Source organism: Arachis ipaensis, chromosome B08 (assembly GCF_000816755.2).
Source record: "Arachis ipaensis cultivar K30076 chromosome B08, Araip1.1, whole genome shotgun sequence".
NCBI classification, from domain to species: Eukaryota; Viridiplantae; Streptophyta; class Magnoliopsida; order Fabales; family Fabaceae; genus Arachis; species Arachis ipaensis.
Window position 1 is genome coordinate 2,040,642 of NC_029792.2, and position 7,241 is coordinate 2,047,882.

Consider the following 7,241-nt stretch of genomic DNA (forward strand, 5'->3'; position numbering starts at 1 on the left):
AATAAAATTAAAAAATATATTTTTTATTAGTATATATAATAAAAGACATAATGTCACTTAGAATATGTGACAACCACTTTAGCAGCTCATAGTAGGTAGTTTAGCAATCTTTTAGAACATGGGTGTATTTGGTTTTGACTATATATGAAGTAGTTGGGACTTGGGACTAACGAGAGGTTTAGTCTTCCCCTAACCAACTAAATTTTATTTGTGTTCCTACCAAACCAGAAAAAAACACACTTTACATGATTTCATCTTCATAATTTTTTATTAAAAAGATATAAAATAGGATAATTTACACTCATAAATTAAATAAGATTCAAAATTATGTAAAAATTTTAAATTAATTTTCGTTACATTTCTGTCTTATAATATTTCTATGAAAATCGAATCAGCTAAATTCAATTTATTACATATATACTACAAAAGTAATAAATCGAATTAATTAGAATTTGGACTTAATAAGTATCATGCATGCACCATGAAGGGTATGTAAATCTTATGTGGATATATCCCTTGCACTCATTATTGAGGCATTCTCTGATCTGTCTGCATTAAGCTTTATCTTTTAATTAAAATCAATTGAAGTTTGATAGATTAACAACAAATTGTGATTAATTTGGACACTCTTTAGTCTTTTCCTTAAAATAAGAAGGCATCAAATGGGACCACATAAGAAATATAATGCCATATATGGATTAATGTTGGTGTAAACTTCACTCAAGCAGGTGCGTGTGCTTCCTTATGTTCCTTCTTCAATTATTTGATTATCTATGAGCAAAGGAAATTTAACTGATGAACACCTTCATTAGTGGCTTGCAATTGGAAAATAAATTACAATTTCACAAAATGAATAAATTATTATTTTTATTTATAAAATATCTATAAATGAAATTCATATTTCTATATTTTTGTAGCATAAATTATTTAAAATCATCAACGTTATGAATTTTTATAAATAAAAATAATTTACTCTACTTTCTTATTAACTATTGACTACTAGAAAGATTTTGAAAAAGGACTAAATAAAAGAACACAAAATAAAAAAATATTATATTCAACTCAAAATCTTAAAATTTTAAATTAGAATTTCTTATCTTATAAATTTTTTATTTTTTTAATATAAGACTAATTACATACACTCCTCCATATTTGCAATATTAACACTTAGGATTATACTATGTGTACACTAAAATTCATCATCAAAGTCAGCCACTAGTATAAAATACATGTTGGAATATAAATACACATTGAAAATAAATTAAACCACACATATATTTATACATAAATACATTGATGACTGATTTTAGTGGCTAGTTTTAGTGTACTAATAGCATTTTTTTAACAGTTATTAGTCCTTAGTAATTCAACAAAAATCCAAACTACTTCACTCCCTAGCTAGCTTCCTTCTCTTAATAATTTAACAATAATGCTAGAGAACCAAGATGGTTCCAGACAAAAACTAGCCAAATATCTTTGGGTAAATCCAAAACCTCTATGTAGATGGTGCTTATACTATGTATTAAATGTTTCTTTTCTTTGTAAATTGGACGGTTTTGAATTTGTTTTCTGATTTATCATGTTTTTAAACATTTGGAGAGGGAAGGAAGGTGAAGAGACGAAAGCTAATTGAATTAGTTTCCGTGATTCACGTTGTAATGATACTGAACGTATCTCCTCCTAATTTGAATGTGGTGAAATATTTAATAACCAATATTTTAAATCATAAATAAATAAAATTAATTACTATATTTATAATTAATTAAGTTGTTCCATTTTTGATTGATTTGGAATTAGTTCATATACTTTTCCATAATTTAATCTATGCATTTAACATTACGTTTGCAAATTTCAACATAGCTCTTAGAAGCTTGTGAGTTAATTATGCAAAAGGAAAGCCCCCATAATCCATAAATAAAATAAAAACATATATGCATGAACAAATGAAATGGGGCCGCATGAAGGGTCGTATTGTTTTTGTCACAAAGTCACAGACCAATAACACCTTTTGTCGCATTATATTATATTATTGCACTCAAAACGGTTACTTACAAATTACAATTGCATGAAAATGTGCATAATTAACTAAATAATTGTTCCAGTAATTCAGCATCCCACGCTATGAATAAAAAAAGAGCCACATTGTAAAACTATATAGAACTAGTTTTTGTTTCTTAGCATTTACTTGGAAAGAGGAACATGGGAATGGAATGAATGTACCTCGATTCCAGCTATGGGGGTGCGTGGAGAATACTTCTCTTTCGTTTTCATTCATATTTTTTTTAATATCTTATTTTAATTATATCAAGTATTTAAAATATTTTTTGTTTTAATAAATAATAATATATACTATATCTAAAATTATTTTAAAAATATATGTTAAGAATAAATTGGACACACTGACATATGATGGTATTTAGGTGTGTCCAGGCATGTTCGAAAAAGAATTTTTTATTTTTTATTAAGATACGGTTGGACTCAACAGACACGTATATTATACAAGTGTCGATAAGTGTCATATCCAAAATGTATCCGACATGCAAACACGACAACTCAATGAAATATCCATACTTAGATAAATAGCAAAAAAAACTAAAATTTACTGTCTCCAAAAGTTTCTCTAAAATGACAACATTAATAACGTGCACATATCCCTTTATATATCGTATATCCCTATAATTACCATGACATAAAATGATGCAAGATGAAGCTGGTATTACCAAGTTAGGTTTAATAGAAGCTATTTTATGGCTTAGTGGTGTGGCCCTCCTCGTATAATGTTTTGGTATTTTGTCTTGTTTTGGTTGTTACATTCCATCAAAACCAGATTCCCCATGCTGCTTTACCACTCATTCCACTGTACTCGAGTATTATACTATTTGTTTTTAATTGTTTAATTTAACATTATTACAATACCCTGCCTAAAATCAGATATCATTGTGCTGCTTCCTTTACATCATGTCTTTAAACATTGCAATATTGGATCATTTATTGCAAATAATGTAATCTTCACCTTTATGTAAAGTTTCATGAATTTTTATCTTTTTTTTTTTAATAAGATTTAGATGGAATGTAATTTGACTTGATTTCCTTAGCTTAAATAGTGCTTTAACATTGAATTGCTTGGTTTTACTTTTATATACTCAAAATCTTGGGATTGGAAATTAAAGGAAATAACCTTTAGAAAAATAAGTTTTGCATTCACAGCAAATTTTTTAGTTTGAATACAATTAAGTCACCAAACATACATGTATATAAATACAGAAGTTGTATTCACAATAAACTTATAGTTTGAATAATGCAACTAAACTACTAACCATACATGTATGTTAACAATTAACACAAATTTTAATTTTTTTACATTTACAACCAAAGTCACCATACATGTACAAACTCTTTATCCATTTGATCAAATTTTGAATAATTTTGACAAATATGTTTTTTAAATTAAATTTAAAGTGATTTCTAAATTTGGCTATTTACATTAAACTAATTATTGAGATTCCAATTATGTTAATTATATTCTTAGATTGGCAAAAAGAGTAAGTAAATTAAATATTGATTATTAGTCTTTTGGGCTTTTATGATGACATGAGCACCACTTCATATTTTTAAGATTCCACCTTTAATATTAATCTTGTATCTTTGAGTATTCAAGAATCTAACAGACAATAAATTCTTTCTTAGTCTTTACATGTCTCATACTTTGAATTGTGCGTATAGAATTATCAAACGTTTTGATTTGATAAATCAATATCCACAATTTTCAAAGCATAATCATCTTCCATGAACACAGATCCTGATGAAACCAATTCATAGGTATTAAACTAATTTCGATGCGAAGTCATGCTATAAATTGCAGCACAATCCATCAACCAAATATCAACTAGTCGTCCACCACCTTCATAATCTATTGCTGCTCCAAGGCATAAGATATCTCCATTGTTAGAAGTTACTTGCTGTTGGGAATAAGTAATATGATCACAATTCAATCAATCACGTGTTAAATAATTTATTATTATTATTATATTAAAATGTTAATATAATAAGGTTCTTGATTAAATTTAGAGATTTATCATTGTAATAGTGATCATAATATTGAGAGATAAGTCTTTTATAATTTAATCTAAATTGTTCTTGATCGATTATTAAAAAGGACATTAATAATCCGAAAAGATCAATATATATATAATGGTCTTTATTGGATGAAGATTAATAGATCTCATTTATTAAATTATATATATAGATGATGTGTATAGAGATATGACCATTGAACTGACTCACTTTGAGAATTCCTAATGGTTATAATTACCGCATATTTGTCAATAGGATATTCTCAAGATGAACATAGTAATAGAGTTTCTTTTGACCTGCGACTGTCATAGTAATTAATAATGTATTTATTATACTTTGATTTCGGGCACCTAATACCCTAGGGTGCTAGTTGAATGGATATTGGGTATAATTTAAATACTTGTAGAATTAATGATTAGTCAATAAGGAATCCGTCAACTCTCGGTAAAGAGTTTGAGTTCTATGATTATAATGACTGAGATGAATAAAATATTGGCCAAGGGGATTGAATGAATGAAGAAATGAGTTTGTAACAAGTTAGAGCTTGACAATTAAATCATACTCTAAGGGTTAACCAATAGTTGGAAAGATGGAAGGAATTATACTTTGTTCTTCTAAGGTTCTTAGTAAAAATATATTTCTTGAGGAGTGTTGCTAGACGCCAACCTTGATTAGTAAATTTAGTATGACTAATTTACTACCCGCACTTAGTATTGAACCTATGGGGTCACACACTAACGAGTGTTCTAATCTTTGTTATAGAATTATTTAATTATTATTTTGATTTGATCAAATAAATAATTATATTAATTCAAATGGAATATTATTATATTCTTTGCTAGCACTAAGAATATAATAATAGTATGATAATTGAGAATATTAAATGAGATTTGAGAATAATTACTTATTCTATTTCTAAATTTGGATGAGATCCTAACTGATTCTGTTTTCAAATTGAGTTATGATATGATTCATAAATTTGAAGGATTCAGATTTGGAATTTCAATATATGATAAATTAATAACAAATCTCATACTATATATATGTATGCCAAGAGTAGAGGAATGTGACGAAGACGAGAATAAAACACAAGGATTTTATTCCTTTACCTCTACACACATAAACGTATGTAAGCCTTAATTCTTGGAGAAGAATTTTATAGCATGCAAAGAGTTGCAAGAGATTTCTCAATTTAGATCAGATGTCCATTAGTCAAGGAGTTGACAGCAAATGTTTGTCTCGGTGTGGATACGCATAGGACATTCGTACCATCGAAGGAGAAAGTGATTTTTACTAGCGTACACACAGATATTTAAATCTGATCTATATATTGTTTATTATTGAAATAAAGTTTAAGCACAAAATATATCTTTAGAATTACTTTATTACTTTCGATACGTGTTATGTGTTATGAACATGGTAATCCTACACTTGCAATACCACCTTGTGAGGTTTTTGAATCAAAAAAATTTTCTATACTCTTCTTATTGAGTTAACAATCTTTTTTTATGTATTCTTTTTTTTTTGTTAGTGTGGTTAGAATTTTAAGTTTGTAATGTTTTTGCTCTGAAAGAGCATATTAGTGTCAATACCATAACAATAAAATCTAAGATAAAAAAATTCAACAAGAAAAATTTCTCCTTTTTTAATATTGAAGATCAAGACAATTTTAAAGAAGAAAAATTACTTGGATACAATTAAAGATAGACATGCAAAGTATTGCCAATGACTATAGAAAAGGAAAAGAGATGGATAATAATATTGTTGCCAACTTATACTTAGCAATGACTAATTTTGTATTGTGAAGCACTTTAAAGAAAAAGACAGCAAAAATGATTTGAGACATGCTCATTAAATTATACGAGATTAAATCATTACACAAACAGAATATTTCTCAAAAAGAGACTCTATACTCTTTGCATAAGTGAATTTACGTCAATTATGGAGCATATCAATAATCTGAATATATTATTTTCGCAGGTGACAACCATGAAACATCAGATTGGAAAAGATGAACATGACGAGCTTCTTCTTTTTTAGAGCTTAGGAGGAGGGAATGATGAAGATTGACTTAGAAGTTATTAAACCAATCTTCATCAGCCCAACATATTAACCAAGGTTATGAGAACCGAATCGATTATCGAACCAGTCAAGTGACTGATTTAATAGTTCAATGGTTCAATCTGGATTGAACTGTGGTTGAACCGATTTAATTAAATATAGAGTAAAATTATAAAAAATTCAATACATAATTTTAAAAAGTTAAATTCAATAATTTTTAAACTAATAAGATTCAAAATTTAACAATTTCACAAAATGAACAATATATAATTTATCATTAAAAGGTTATAAACAACTTCAAATATCAAAGTTTATAACTAAAGAAATCAAAACGCAGATAAATGACAAACACAATGTTTTGCAACCAAAAGAAACAATATTCAACAAACAATACTTCAACTAAACAAAGACACTACTCATCAGAAGTCATAATCATCATTAAGTGTTTCGATGTCTCTATCATAAACAGGTAATTCAAAGCCATCATCTTCACAAATACCATCAAAAGAAGTATTTGAGGATTCAATTACAACTTCAGGCATATCCACTTCAACTTCCATGTCTCCACCATCTAATAAAATAGAAAGAAAACTCAATAAAAAATCAATATTAATGACATGTATCTTTATGTAAGGAAACAAAGTTTGCTATGTCACTCACCATTAGGATACGAAGGCATAGTATTATCAGTATATATTAAACTTTTAATGCCTTCAATATCTCCATTAGTAAATTCAAGATCATCCTCCTCTGCCATTATCCAAAAATCTACTGTGTCAATGTTTTGAATGTCAATTGGATCATTATTTTTTTCTAATATAATTTTTTAATCTTTTACCTTGCAAGAAACATTTATAGCTTTTTCTTTTCGTATTTCTTTAAAGAAAAAGAAAAGGCAAAGCAAAAACAGAGGAGAGAGGACTAGGAAATTCTCAAGTTCTTGGAGATATTGGTAACCTTAAAGTGCTTAAAACTACTAATGGCATGCCCATTTCCCGGCCTATCACAAGTTTTTTTTTTTTTTTTTTTTTCATAATTCAGTTTGATTGTTCTACCAAAACATATAATTTATTTCCTAAGCTAACTTGCTTGTTTCTTGTAGGAAC